General features: G+C 44.1%; 1 long non-coding RNA gene across 2 annotated transcripts in view; it reads right to left on the bottom strand.

Annotated features, from left to right (window-relative positions):
- Positions 1 to 736: 736 nt before the first annotated feature.
- The window catches only part of LOC127391013 (uncharacterized), a 36437-nt gene continuing 22135 nt past the window's right edge, over positions 737 to 15038 (bottom strand). For both annotated transcript variants that reach the window (XR_007890991.1, XR_007890992.1), the window contains 2 exons: positions 13079 to 13146; positions 737 to 10062 (listed from right to left, as the gene is read on the bottom strand). This is a non-coding gene — a long non-coding RNA (uncharacterized LOC127391013). The remainder of the gene's footprint in view (positions 10063 to 13078; positions 13147 to 15038) is intronic.

The raw sequence follows: 15038 nt of genomic DNA, 5'->3' as shown, positions 1-15038 counted from the left end.
ACCAGTAAAAACATTATGCAAATATTTTAAGGAAGTTATTGCCTACTGTTAATGACAATTTATCCATGGCTTGTAAACAAAGGGATTTCCTTATGGTTATGAACCAAAGGATATGCAGCAATGAGCAGGCATAAATGGGTTATAGAAACAGGTCAACAGAAAGCTGCAGTGGATGAGCAGTTGTGGGCCTTCCCCTCAGCTAAGGCAGGAAATAAAACACACTGTTTTTCCTGTGTGCCAACAGACTACATTTAGCCTGCATCCCACCCACCCCTAAAAAAAGACTTGCTTAAAAATACTGAGATATTTTGTAAACTCCCTGCCCGCAGTTTATTCTTGATTCTTCCCTTCTCCACTTTTAGCATTTGTTAAACATTTTCAGATTTTTTTATTTGTAAACATAAGGGTGAAGCCTTCCTCACATGCACAGTCAGCAAGCTGCTTGTGTTAGCACATGGATCTGAATTATTGAGTGTAAGACTGCAAGATCTTCAGTTAAAGTGCCCAGCCTTAGGATGTCCAGAGGTCCTCTGGGGACATCTGCTGGGTGCCATTGTCACCTTTAGGAGAGAAGTGAAGCCATGAATGCTGCCCAGGGGCACACAGGCATGGGCATGCAGCCACCACTGCAGTCTGCCCTATGGAGCTGGAGAGGGAGAGCCAGCAGACTTGGGTCTGGGTCTGTCTCAAGAGCTGGTAGCTGTGGGAAAAGGAATAAAACCACAGCACAGAGTCATACAGTGATTCCCAAATATTTTTATTATTCTTATTTTTTGGACAAGTGTGGATAGAGCTGAGCTCCCCACCACATCCAAATGCCTAGTGTTATAATGGGTTTTGAAAAATGTTTCAACTCTTAGGAAGCCCTTTTTACAGTCGTGTCATCAATTCTGTACAAGAAGATATTTTATTTTAAATGTGCTACCAAGACACGGAGGCATTTGCATTGTTAATTTCTCAGATGTCAAACAAACACCATTATTGCAAAATGAATGCAGCTACCCAGCTGAGAAGCAGCTCCATTCACTGCAAATAAGTGAAACTTAAAAAATGAATGAGTTCTGCTGATTGCAAGTATCATCAGAAATTAATAATCCTTTAGGAATTTTTCCCACAAAAGATAATGAAAGTGTTGCAACTGTTTGTTTCCAGTTGTTGATCTTCATTCCTCCCTGAGGTGCAAGGGTTCATCACTGGCTTCAAATTTAAGGGTCCTGAATAAGAGCATGGGTTTTGTTGTCAGTCTGGGGAGGTGATCTTTCCAGTGACATACGATGTGACCCTCAAGTCTTGACAGCTGAGGCACCTTTGTGCTCCCCAGACCAGCTGGACTCCTGAGCCGGGCGCTTGGTTGCCCTCATCACTTCGTCAATGCCAGATCCTTCTCAATCTGCAGGTATCATCTGTGAAAGGACTAATCCCTCTCTTTCAGCATGAGTCTTCCTCTCACACTGCACCCTCCCTTCAGCAGGTACTGCTGTTTCTTACCCTCCTCTTCCCACCCCTTGGTTCTCCTTCCCTCAGCTCCTCCACGGCCACGACGTTCTTTCCGTCTTCGTGTTTGTCATAACAACTTCAGCTCTTGGCAAATGAGGTGAGATGAACTTGTTATGTGACAAATTAAGCACAAACAACTCCAAAATACCATTTTGAAGTATTTGTCTGTGTCTGTATATTCATCCACTAGATGAATCACTCGAATTATAAAAAGTATAGAAGAGAAAAATCTGATGGAAATGATAATGCGATTACTGCCCATAATCCTGGCAAATCAAGCGTATCCGTTACGCACAAGTAGGCTGGCTGAATGTCTGTGGGTTTGTTTTTTTTTTATTTTATTATCTAAAGCTGATTAAACAACTGATTGTAGGCCCTTATGTACCTTTCAGCACAGCTGATACTTGAAGTGGAAAGCACCAGGTATTTATTTTATGACTGTGCAACAGCCAAGCCTCCCGGGGCCGAAGGCCGCGCGCTCTTCTCTGCGTCATCTTGTTTCTAACATTGAGAAAACACAAGAGACACATTTATTTCCAGGTGTACTTACTGGGGAGCTAATAAACTGGTTTCCACGTCAACCTGTATTTTAGTTATTTACTTGGCCTTTGTGTGTTGAGCAGACACAGCTAAGGAATTAGCATCCTTTTTCTGCAGTTAATGGTAGTATCAAAGAACGTGGCTGAAAGACTGAGCTCGCTTGGCAGGATTAGTGACAAGATTCAGACTTTCTGTCTTGTTTTTTTTTTTTCAGGAAATCATAGGACACCCAGCAAATGTTATGGAAAAAAATATTCAGGTATGAAGACAAAAGCCCACTTTAATGAGAAGTTACTGCAAGGAGAATGGGTGTGGTAAAGAAGGTTATAAATCCTTATGTTGATGGGTTGAACACATAGGAGAAGTGCATGAGAAAGCATCTATGCTTTGGCATTAGTTTTTAAGCTGAAAGAATTTATTGCAAACCAACCTGCTACTGTTACAAACTTGAATGTTCTGAACAAATCAAGTTCCAGCTTTATCCACCTTGCTCACTGCCAATGCCTTGCTACTTGGAGCAGGTTCTAGTGTGCAGCACAAGGAGAGAAATTAGAAGAGCCTGGCTTCTGACTAGGGTCTTTCAGCAAAGAGGGGACCCAGCTGTGCCATGGCAAGGTAGAGTTGGGCTGGGGGGATGAGATGGGAATGAGAGCTGGGGGGAATATGGCCTGGCTGTTGCACTAACCATGTGCACAGCACATGCTCCTCTTGAGGAGATCAGGAGGTGTACTTCTGGAAAGCAGCAGCATTCCTATCACTAAAGGCTCCCATTCCTGTGCCTGACTGTTATTTACTCATTCATCTGAAGGGGAAAAGAGAGTCCCTGCTCTGCGTGGCAGCAATGGCCAGGCCAGCCTGCAGCCCTCGGGCTGGGCAGAGGGCTCTGCCCAGAGGAGAAGCTCTTCTCTCTAGAAGCCAACCTGCAGGTCTCTGGGACTGAATTCAGCACTGGCTCTGCAGTGACTCTGGAGAGAAGACAGAACAGAAGACACAAAAGATGAGTTTAAGAGCTTAAAGAGTCATTTCAGTTACAACCTGGACTGTTCATAGAGTCAAAGATTGCTAATTTGTACATCTGTGCTCCCATCCACTCAACGCCACCCTGAGAGAATATCTGAGTGTCTCTTGTGGGTCCTTGAATACTCCTTTGGAGTCTCCACATAAGTAATAGGGTTGGTTTATATTGGAGAGCAATCCTTACCTTTCCCTGGATAGGGTTTTGGCTTGCTGAGAGGAGGCAGGCTTGAGATTAAGTAGAGTCCCCTAACAATGGAGACTGGGGATCCCAGGAGAAAAAGCAAAAATTCTGATTAAATATGGAGTAATTCTTACCAGCTCGACTACCAACACTGCTCCAGTTGTGTGATTCAGTAAACATCTTCAGCCAAGATAATCAGGCATAGCTTCATTCAATACACTATTGACCCACTTGCTTTTCAGAACAGATTGTTGGTGAAGAATTCAAGCCAGAGAGCAATGGATCTGGTCCTGCACACCCAGGCCAGTACATCTGCCTAGTGTTTATCTTCTGTTGATTTCAGTAGGGTCAGGATAGGAGCTGTTGGGACTATTCCAGGTATGTTATTTCAGACGAATCTAAAAGCCAACATCTTTTCATTTGTTTTATTTTCCCATAAAGTCACTGGTTTCATCCAGCCAAAAGCCAATGGTAATTAGGTGTGCAGGACATACTCATCAGATACGTAGTGGGGTCATCTTGACCCGGGCACCAGAACCTGGGTACTGCACAGCTTGGTCATGTGCCATTGCACTAATGGAGCATTTTGGAACGACTCCATTTCTGAGCTGAATCCAGATTTTAAAGCCAGTCTTTAAAAGGTATCTGCTCATTTAATTCATTTGTGATAATAACCTCAAATGAGGGACATTCATTTCCTCTTAGCGTAACTATATCATGAAACTCTATTGTGAATGAGGCACTTGTGGGAAATCTTAATTATTTTTTAAAGCTTTGCTTCCTTCCAGACAGACAGATTTAGAAGATACATTTGCCTTTGTACAAATGAGCCCTTACTGTAGCTCTGAACAGACTTTCCCAAGTGTTACTTGACCCAAAGCCTACACAGTCTTTCTGGAAAAAAAAAAAAAAAGTAATAAATGAACAAAACCTCCACCTGGCTGTGTGTATCCTCCTGCTTTGCAGGAGCTGAAAAACATTAATAGAACACACTATATTCAGATAAAGAATTTGGTTTTGTTCAAAAAAAGTGGTTTTTTTTTTTCTCTCTGCAGGAATAGCAGTTGTACCTTGACATGTCTGATAATGCCCAGCAGCACTCAAGAGACACTAGAACTTGACAGCAACTGGGAACCATAATAATTTCATTACTCTCTTCTGCTGTCTTAGAGCTCAGCAAATTGCCATGGGCTGCTCCATGCAGCTCTTGCTTGTCAGGTGTCTGCTCCCACTGCCTGTGCAGATGTGTGTAGCTTTCTCCAGGGCCAGCTGTGCTCTCATTGTACTTTGCTAGTGGCTTGGGCTTTAGAAGGTCACATACAGCTGAGACAAAAACAGGCAACTGCTTGTATTTCCCTTGTGCTAGGCAATTTTTGGTGACACTTACATGTGGTTTAAGATGCTTGAAGGCCAAACGGTGGGGAAGATCCAGTACAAGGGCAGTCTTGACTCATAAGGTAGGTAGGGACTCCTGTCTCAGGCTTCCTGGGATGCTGACACACTGCTGCACCCTCATGCTGTTGTTTATATTGCCCAGTTTCAAGGGAAAATTGCTCCTGATCCTACACTTTTATCTAGAAATAGCTTTGCAGAGACAGCAAAACGTCTCCTGGTGAGATGGGCTTAATTTTGCAACTAGTTCACATAGTAAATGTGTTTGCTAATTAGTTAAGCTATTGTGGGTCAGCAGAAGATGCATGTTGCAGTTAAGATGTTTGCAGCTGGGGTTGTGGGATCAGATCAGTGGACTTTTCCATATCAGGCTGCTCCTTAGCAATCCCACTACGAGTTGCTGCAGTGCAACTTTAATTAGAGCCACCTCTGGCAATGAAACCTAAAATGAGCCACGGAGTTTGGCTTCTCTGCTGCTGCTTGTTTAGTCCTTCTCTCCAGGGACAGGTGGGAGAGCTGTTGTCCCACTCCCTGTGGTGTTCAGGAATTGTTGATGCAGAATCTTCTTTAGGTCTCTGGAGTCTTGGAAGCTGCTAATGGACCAGTAGCTGACTTTCCTCCTATGACAAACTCAATTTCTCACACCAAAGGGCCACTATCTGCTCTCAAGCTGTCCCAGAGCAGGTTCACACCAAACTGAAAGAACAGCTGGGACAAGTCACCTTTGTGTGGCATCACTGCTTCCCAGGGCTGGGGACAATACAGAGGGGACTAGAGAAGTCTTTAAATCATTCTTGGGGAAAGAAGACCACAGCTGTTGTTGTACAGGCACTATTTTGATGGGTAAATGTGTTTGGACACTTGGGTCTCAGTCCATGGCACCCAGGCTATGTTCTGCTAAAGCATTGCCCAGCAGCACTGATCTTTATGTACAAGTTTAATATTGATAGTTAACAGTAAATTTAATATTGCCATTCGAGGCAGACATTTCTGTTACTCCCATTAAGATTGGCAGAGGGAGGAAAGACAAACTAGCTCCTGGCTTTATATTTGTGAGCACTTTTCAGCAAGAAACTGCAGATGCAAAGGAACTGTCTTTCTGAAAGCAAAGAGGGGGCTTCCTCCTTCGTGCTCTGTGATGTGCATTAGCTGCTCTCTCCAGAGACCACGAGTAAGTGCTACATCTGGGTAAGTACAGCTCCCAGTGGAAAAGTGCTTTCTCTTCCTCTTATCCAGCTCCCTATCATTTACCATTAGAGCTAAAGGCATTTTCCATTTGGCACAGTGGCTCACCACTGCCATGGAAAACCCAGGGATGGGGTCCCAGGAGCTGTGGCAGCTCTGGAATGTGCCTCTTCTTGTCCTTCTGTCTGTTTGGAGACCCTGTTGCTAAACTCTTGCTGCCAGGGGGCTCGTTGCATTTATGTGATGGATGGAAATGGAAATGGGCTAAGGGGAAGGTGAGATAGAAGGGTGGGGTAGGAGACAGAGAATTTTCAGCTCAGATTTCAGTGGTACAAAGGTACAAGCACATGATTATAATCCAGGGTTGGGTGGGGTTTTTTTGGGGTTTTTTTTTGGTTGGGTTTTTTTAAATTTTATTTTTAAGGTGTGTGAAAGATTAATGGCAGCCTGGAAAAATCAATAGTAACTCATCACAGGCAAAATCTTCTGGAACATAAAATCCCACTGTGGGGGACACAGCAAAATGATGGCAGTCTGCAGCAGGGCTAACGAGCCTGTGATTAAAACTGAGGCTTAGCTGTGTCCCTCTGCACCTCTCTTACAGGTTTCCTGGGAAAACTGCCTCACTGAAGTCCTAGATCCTGAAAATAATTTAGGCACCTTTAAAAAAACAACTAGGGAGTTTAGACTTGTAATTATGATTGGAGAACCATGGTCCCTCTTATCTCCCGGCCTCAGTTCCCCCTTTCTAAAATGGTGAAGTTTGTTTTCTCTCCTGTTGGATTCTTTGTCATCTTCAGACTGAAACCTGGGGTAGGCAGAGAGGTTCTGCTGCCTGGATACGTGGTGCTTTGCCCAGGAGACTCCTGGTCTTGTCAAGCCCCTCAAACTGCTGCTCTTCTCAGAAATAATTAGGGAAGAATATTTGGCCTGAAATATGCTTGAGAGGCAAAAAAAAAAAAACAACACAAAAAAACACACACAAAAAAAAGTAAAGCAAGATTTCCAAGAGAGAACCTTGTTAAATGAGTCTCTTAATTCTCATCAGGAAAAGCATGCTGTAAAGGATAGCCTGGAACTGGTGGGAGATGAAGTCATCTTAGAATGTGTTTTGAACAGCAGTCATTAGGTGTTCATGGTGCTAGTAAGTTATATGAACTGGGGAGATGATCTCTCTTCCAAGAAAAGAAATAGCAGTTTAAAACCACCAGCTAGCCTCACAACTTCTGTGAATGCAAAATGAAGAGAGAAGCAAGGTTGTGGAGCATATCTGGCACAATACCTTTGCAAGGTCTTATTCAGAAGGAGAGAATGAAATTGTGCAGATGTCGAAAGCTTTCCCAATAATATTTATCAGAATCAAAAACCAAAACCAACAGCCTCACAGAGGCAGCTGCCAGGGCTGAGTCAGGGCTGTCAACATCCTACTGCCTGTGATCGACATCAGATCTAAAAGATTTGGCAAGACATTTGGATCAGTGCAATTACCTGTGTGGCTATTTGTTAAGGGTTGTCTCAAACACAGCACTCGGAGAAATTGAACTGTCAGAAGCTAATACAGGAATAACAAGAGGACATTTCATCTCCATTGGACACCAGAGAAGAATAGCAGGTAATTCTGAATGGAAAAAATAAAATAAAATAAAATAATATATATATAGAAATTGAATATGTATTTGGCTTTAGTTTTTGTTAAAGGACTATAACATGAATAATGAATATTTTACGGAGAGAAGACTGGGCCTTCAATTTCTTTCAATAATACTAGTGTTGTATATACTGGTTTGAATACCTACACACATCTCTGCAATGCATTACGGATGGCCCCTCCTGAGAAATCTTACATGGTTTTCAATTTTGACACAGTGATATAGTAATAATAGAAAATTCAGGCATAATATTCAGACTGCATCCTTCCCCCCCCTTATTATTTTGTGCCACACTGGGTGAGCACAGATGTGCTTTCCTGATGCTTCCTCAGGCAGCTCTGAGGCACTGCAGGACTCACAGGAGGAGGCATCTGCTGCAGCAGGAAGGTTGGATCCTGCCTTGAGTGGGATAAGCGTGGAGATAGAGCAGGGTTTTCACCCGAAGGAACTGAGTTTCTGCACAGAAAGAGCCCAGCTAGGCTGGAGGAGCTGCCACCAAAGCATGGGCACATGCTGTGCTTGAGCAGAAGTGAAGTCATGCAGCTCTAGAGTGTCCCTTGGGAGTGAGGGAGGAAACTTGAGTGCTTGGGAGGCATCTGAAGGAGCTCTCTATGTGTGTGGGAGAGCAGCAGGTAGAAACAGCAGGGAGAAAGCTGTTGGAGAGCTAAGCACAGTGTTTGAAGTTCTACCATATTGTGCTGAAGGACCTGGCTCCTGATGGTGCAAGGTGCTCTGGAAAGAACACGAGGCAGTAACTTTGTGAGAGCAAAAAACTCGGTGTGAGCAAAGACTGACATGAACCTCCGTGGTGTCTTTATCCCACAGCCTGGCCTGGCCATTGCTGCCAGCCTCACAAAAACTTTCAGAGAGCCCCAGACTACTGGGGGACACTGGTTACCTGCCCAGAAGCTGGTCACCTGTCCTGAGGGGGTGGTGAGGCTTGTGGTGAGGCTGAAGGCAGGTGACCTGTGCCTGTGGCACAGCTTGCTGCATCCTGCCCAAGGGCTGCAGAATCAAAACACAGACTGGGGACTGAGAGGGTCAAGGCCCTGGAGGTCAGTGGCCAGTTATGACCAAGTAATACCAAGTATTACCAATCACCCCCTGCCTGGACAGAGAACAATGGGGCTCATTTTCATAATGAATTTTGCATGACAATTAACTCCAAGGTAAAAAAGAACCTGCTGGTAAGCTCAGATCAGGCCTGCTTTGGGAGCAGGGCTGCAGGGAAGTCACCATGTGTGGACACAACCCCGAACCCACTGTCACTCACCTGTGTGGCAAAAAGGGACCCACAGACCCTCTCCTTCTGCAGGAGACTTCACCCCATGTATCCTTCTTGATAACTCTGGATTATTTCCCATCAGAGTGTGTGTCGGGGCTCTTCTCTGCTGTGTGGGTGGGCTCTTGTATTCACAGCAGGGGCAGATGCATTTGGCTTCCTGCTACACATGCACAGCCTAATTTCTAGGCCAGCTAATTATGAGGGAAATTGTGAAATGCTGCAGTAAACAATCAGGGTTTTTTTGCTAAAAAAGAAATCTGTTCTTGATGAACAAATGATAAATGAGGCAGAGCCATCCCCGGCTGGATTGGAGCAGCAAGAGGGCAGTGAGACACCAGGCTAAGGTGTTACAAAGGTGGTAAAGACAGTGCTCAGTGCCATCCAGGGCCAGGGAAACGACCCACTGGCACATGAGGTGGCCTTTTGTTGATGTTCCTGAGCTGTGACAGCTGCAGGTGCTGGTACTGGAACCACCCAGCAACACACACTTGCTGCTCGACGTTGGGTTCTGGAATTTTAGAGAGAAAAACCTCCAGCTTCCCACAGGTTTTCAGACTGTTTTTCAGCATCTTTTCCAAGTGTCGAGAGGTCCTTGGTTAATACCCAAGGATATAATGGATCATAAGTATTCCAGCAGATAAAAATAGCAAAAATAGCCAAAACAACTCTTCAGGGAGTGAAAACCATCGTGGTCATGGACCCTAAAAACCACACCACAGAAATCAGGAACAAAAGGTACCCACAGATCCTCACCCAAAGGTAAAGCAGGACATTGCCTACAACAATTAGCAATCCCAACATTATGTTCCTTCCCATTTCTGTCAGCCATGCCTGAGCCACCCACTAGGTAAGATTGCAGGGTTAAGCTCAGAAGTGTGTAGCAGCTGATCAGATGAGAGTGCCCCAAGAGCCGGGCTGCACGGCGGGACAGCGAGAGAAGGGGCGTGAAGCAGAGAGCACACCAGTCCTTGGGTCACACCTACACACACACACACAGCATTGAAAGCACAACGTTGTTGAAAGAATTAGGCAGGAAACCACTTGTACTGACAGCAGTGGGGGAAGACCCAGTAAAGTTGGGAAAATGAAGGTGCTTTGAACTGCAAGAATAAAGGTGTCTGGGAGCAATCGGGACCCTCTGACTTGCCTTTGCCATGAGCAGAACATCAGACTGCAAAGCTTGAAGAGCTGGTTTAGGACCTCTAGACCTCTCCAGGGTACTCAGCCCTGCTCCTTTCATCTTTACTTGTTTGTTCACCTGCACCAGTCATTTGCATTCCTGCTGCCTCTCCAGCAGTTCCAACTTCTCTGTGCAACTGTGAAAAACATAAAGAGCAAGAGTAAAAAGAAAAAGGAAGCGAAAGGAGGTAGGAAAAACTTCAAAGTTGCTGGCTGCCAGTATTTGTGGCAAAAGGAGGGTTGTGTGGAAGAAGGGACTCCAGCAAAAGGACTGGGACACACAGGTGAATCAGGTGGTATTCAGGAGGGTGGCTTCAGAGAGGCAGAGTTGTGGGCAGTGCACAAAGCTGCTCCTTCATTACACATCCAGACTTCAACCTAACAAAATCATCCAAGCAGAAAGTGAAAACGTGCCCAGCTCCAGTGCTCCCTGCCTCACCTTGCACACTGTTAGAGCTCACCCTGGAAGGGGACCTCACTAGTCTTGTGTTCTTAGCAAGACATTGGACAGACATCCTCACAGGAAAGCTGGGGAGGGACTGTTGCCAAGGGCTTGTAGCGACAGGACGAGGGGCAATGGCCTTAAACTGGAGCAGGGTAGGTTCAGATCAGACATTAGGAAGTTCTTTGAAATGAGGGTGGTGAAGCACTGGAACAGGTTACCCAGAGAGGTGGTAGAGGCTCCACCCCTGGAAACATCCAAGGTTGGACTCAACCAGGCTCTGAGAAATGTGATCTAGTCAAAAAGGTCCCTGTGGACTGAAGGGGGTGGAACTAGATGACCTTTACAGGTCCCTTCCAACCCCACACATTCTATGATTGTGTGTAGTGGAGAATGCTTGTGCAAATGCAATTACCACTCTGTCAGGAGGAGGATGGGTTGGGAGACTGTGCTGGTGGCTTTTGCTCAGCCTGTCACTTTGGTGCCCCTACTCCAAGCCCTTTGCATCACTAACCCAGCCGAGCTGGCAGCAGAAGGTACCCCGGGCAGAATTAGTGCTCTAGGGCAGAATAGTTTAACAATATAAACCAGAGCTCTTTTAAGTCCTCCTCAAGTGTAGGACAGAATAAGTTTTTCCAAGGAAATGAAACAGTTCAGTATTATTTGTGAAAATTATCTGTGGGGAAAAAATACAATTTCACAGTCAGCTTTTTTTGCTGAATGGCTCTGCTTGGGAGCCAGCTGTCTGTCAGCTTCTGCTAACATTGCCAGATCTAAAATTACAGTTTTTGCTGCCTCCCTGCAGTTCATAGGACTAGGCCAACTAGAGCTTAGCAGTGGTTCATCCTGTCTAATGTTCTGTCTTGATGGTCACCAAAGCAAGATGCTTTGGAGAGCTGGCCCTGGTGTCTGTTTCCTTATCCCCTTCTACACAGCTCTTCCTCTCTTCTCTCTCCTGTGTCTTTCATTGTCTTACATCTCTCTCATTTGCCATCTTCTTCCTTTTTTCTGTCTTCTCTGCCTCCACTGTTAATCATTCTGTCTCCTCCATCCCACATTCCCTCTTGATATCAATAACTGTATCTACTTCTGCACTGATGCTATGGGAAGCTCCACAGGATTTGATGGGGAAACAGTCCCTTTCTCCAACCACCACCTGTAGCATGGGATCCTGGTAACAGGACCATGCAGGGACCAATTAAAAAATGGGAAACAGGTTTTATTTCAGGTCTGCACAAGGACATTTAGAGCTAGTGCAGCTCAGCATAATTGTTTGAAGGCCCCATAAAAGCCCAAGGACTGAGTAGACCACGGAGGTTTTCAAAGCAAAATGACTCATCATGATGACAGATATCTTAGCTGCAGTGTAATCCTTGAGATATCTTAGCTATAACTTGTGTACAGGCAATAATAGACCAGTGGCTGCAAGAGATTTGGGTGTTTTTTTAAAGAACAGAGACTAAATGCACAGAGAGTCTTTCAATTTGATGTTTTCCAGATACTACTGAAGCTTAATGAATAAATAAGTACAGAATTAAAGGCTCATTACCCACCCCAAAAAGTCACTGTCATTTGTTAAACCTTTCAGAGGAAGTCAGGAACAGGGAGAAGTGCCCATTAGAAGGATAAACACATCACAGATCTGAATGTCAAATGAAATTGAGCAAAAATTAATTAACTCAGGGAGCATTGGAAAGGAGAGGCTGGTGTCAGCAGAGCCTGTGTGTACCTGTTTGTACTTTCTGGGCCAGCTCGAAAGGCACAAGGGGCTGTGCAGGAATTGATGTGTGCCAGGTGCAACCCTCAAAGCTCACTTTCATGGCAGAAACCTGCTCCTCATTTCAGAAACCACTTTTCTTCCATCTTCAAGAAATTGTCTGTAAATGGGCTTCTCCCTGGTGCCAGATGCTCTGAGAATTGAGACTCCTCTCAAGCTGGGGACTTATTAACCCAAAGGTGTCCCTGAAATTGCTGTGCAAATCATTTGAAGGGGAGTTTGGATCAGGCCCCCCTGGGCCAGCTGGGCTATGGCTGCAGCTCAGCTTACAAACAATGCCCTGAAACTGAACTATCTGTAGCTGAGAGCTAATCCCCTTAAAATCAAGAATTCCTGATCTCTGAAGTTAGTGTTTTGGTGATGGGCAGCTGGAAAGTGAGACCAACTTTCTGAAATAATCCCTTTCACCCCTCTCTGAAGCAAGCTGCTTTTTTTTTTTTATTATTCTATTATTATACCAGCTGATAAAAAACAACTGTAATCAACTCTTTTCTGCTCCATAAAATAGTTACTGCTAATTACTAATTATTGGGAATAAGCTTCTTAGCATCTCTGGAAGCATTATAGTGACTGGGAGTGAACAGTAATCATTGCTTTTGGAAGAGCCACTATTCACTTGCAAGGGGTTACATATGGCACACCAAAGAGTTTTTAACTGACATAAGCCAAAAAACTCTTTGAAAGAGAGGTTGATGATTTGTCAGATATTAATACACATTTTTACACGTGTTTGCATATGTGACTATTCATTGCAAATTGAGATTCAAGCCATTGCAGCCACTAGATGCTTATTGGGCATTTGCATACAAACCCACTTGATTTGTGCAGACAATCACAGTAATTGCTTGGGCAAAGAGTTGCTGCCTTGTGCTTTCCTCATGCAGAAGTTGTTTCTGGGCATTAGTAAGTGCTAGCAAGCAGAATACAAACTCACTGGAAAGTTTTGTCTCTGTGCAGGGCATGACAGGTTTCCAGTCTTTCTTCTCTGGGATGTCACTGGTTCTGCAGAGAGGAACGAGTGAGGAACAAATAAAAGTGACTCAGCCACAGAACAATCTTGTCTTTATGACTAGGAAAACTCACTCTGGTATCTTTGTATAAAAACTACTATCAGCTGCCAAGGGGAAAATCAGCCCAATGGATGATGAGGTATCAGAAAGGCCTGTGAAGGGGCAAAGGGTATTTTTGTGCATCAGTCCCAAGGTGTGAGTCCCAGCTGGCAGCTGCTGGGCAGTGCAGGTGAGGGTGCCACAGCAGGTCTGCAGGACTCCATGCACTCATATCCCAGCTCTTCTGTTCCAGGCTGTCTCCAGGGACAGTGGAAACTGGGGCAGGCAGGTAAGAAATGACCATAACATCCAACTGGAACTTTTGTGCTCCTTCACATGCCCTTAATTGGTATTCCCTAAAGTAGCCAAATATCTGGAAGTCCTAGAACTCACTTAGGCCACCAAGCCTACTTCTGATGTCCCAGGAAACACACCCTCATCTGGAATTGCCAAGGGTTTACCCAGATCAAGAGAAACCCATGACTAAAAATTTGCCTCTGACAGCAGTAGAGACCCCCACAGTGAGCATGCCTTGCCTGCAGCTGAATCAGGACTTGTTCATGGGGTGTTACAGTGGCTGGATGCTTTTCCAGACTTAATTCAATGGTGATGCTTTCTCAAAAACCTTTGTTTGTTCTCTAGAATAGACTGTTGCCAAAAAGCTCAGCCCCTTCCTCTTTCACTACTATAAATGTTGCTCTGGTGACAACCTTAAGCTCATTTCCTCTTAACCATTCCTGTCTCCAGACTCACTTATCTACCCTTCTATTCTCTGGCCAACCCTCCTTTCTACCCTTCATCTCAACCCCAGAGCAAGCCCTTTTCTTCCCATCCCTGTATGAAGTAGTACATAACACTGCTTCTCTTTATTTTTCATGCTTTTGCAAATAGTTCAATGAAACACCACCTTAAATAAGCCACAACAACAGCCTGCAAGTCCTCTAAGCATGCCCTGGAAGTTTTTTTTCTCTCTTGATTGCATCTATAAAGTAATATGTGATCCTAACCAAGGTGCAAGTAACCCCCTTTAAAAATGTAGTCAACTTTATGGACTTCAAGCCCCATTAAATCTACTACATCATTCCCCTGAAGGAGACACAGAAAATGTTCATTACCAGCAAAAGAGAGGAAAATCCATCACTTTTGATTTGCAGGGACTAACAAAACTATGGGAAGTAAGATATGGAAGAGAACCTCATCAGCTGTAAAGGGCATTTACTCCCATTCAACCATGTATTACATGGAAAAAAGAATCTTGTAGCTCCTCTGGTGTGAACAGGAATGGATGCAGAGAAGCAACAGCACAAAGTCAAGTCTGACTCAAACTCCCTCTTTATACAAAGACTTTTCCTTTTTTCTTTTCAATAATTGGGTTAATTTATCAAAGCAGAATTTTTGTACAAAAATGGAACTCCAGGAGGAAGCTGCTCTTGTGGGATTTTTTAATTTGGCAGACATTACTGCTGTAGAAGTAGGAAAACTTATACATAAAAAATAGTTCTGTTTTTTTTTTTTCAAAAATGCTGATTTTTTTTTTCTTGGGCTTCTGAAAATAAAACTGGCATAGATTTTACATAGTTTTTAAAAGGCTTAAATAACAAAGCAATGCAAAACACTGCAGTTTTTAAGTTTCATGAAGTGCTCTCAGTTAATCCAAAACATTGGCAGTTCAGGGTTTGTTTTCTGTTTTTCCACCCAAAAATCATTAGTTTCATCAACGTTTTCTCTCCCCACTCCTGCCAAAAAAAATCCCCCAAACCTCAAAGTATATTTTACTTAATTTTGACTCGAAATGTATTTTCTTCCACACTATTTTTTTTTTTTTAACCTTACCTGTGGACACTC

This window comes from Apus apus, chromosome 15, assembly GCF_020740795.1.
Source record: "Apus apus isolate bApuApu2 chromosome 15, bApuApu2.pri.cur, whole genome shotgun sequence".
NCBI classification, from domain to species: domain Eukaryota; kingdom Metazoa; phylum Chordata; class Aves; order Apodiformes; family Apodidae; genus Apus; species Apus apus.
Note: the sequence above shows the minus strand (reverse complement) of the source record. Positions and strands in the feature narration are given on the sequence as shown.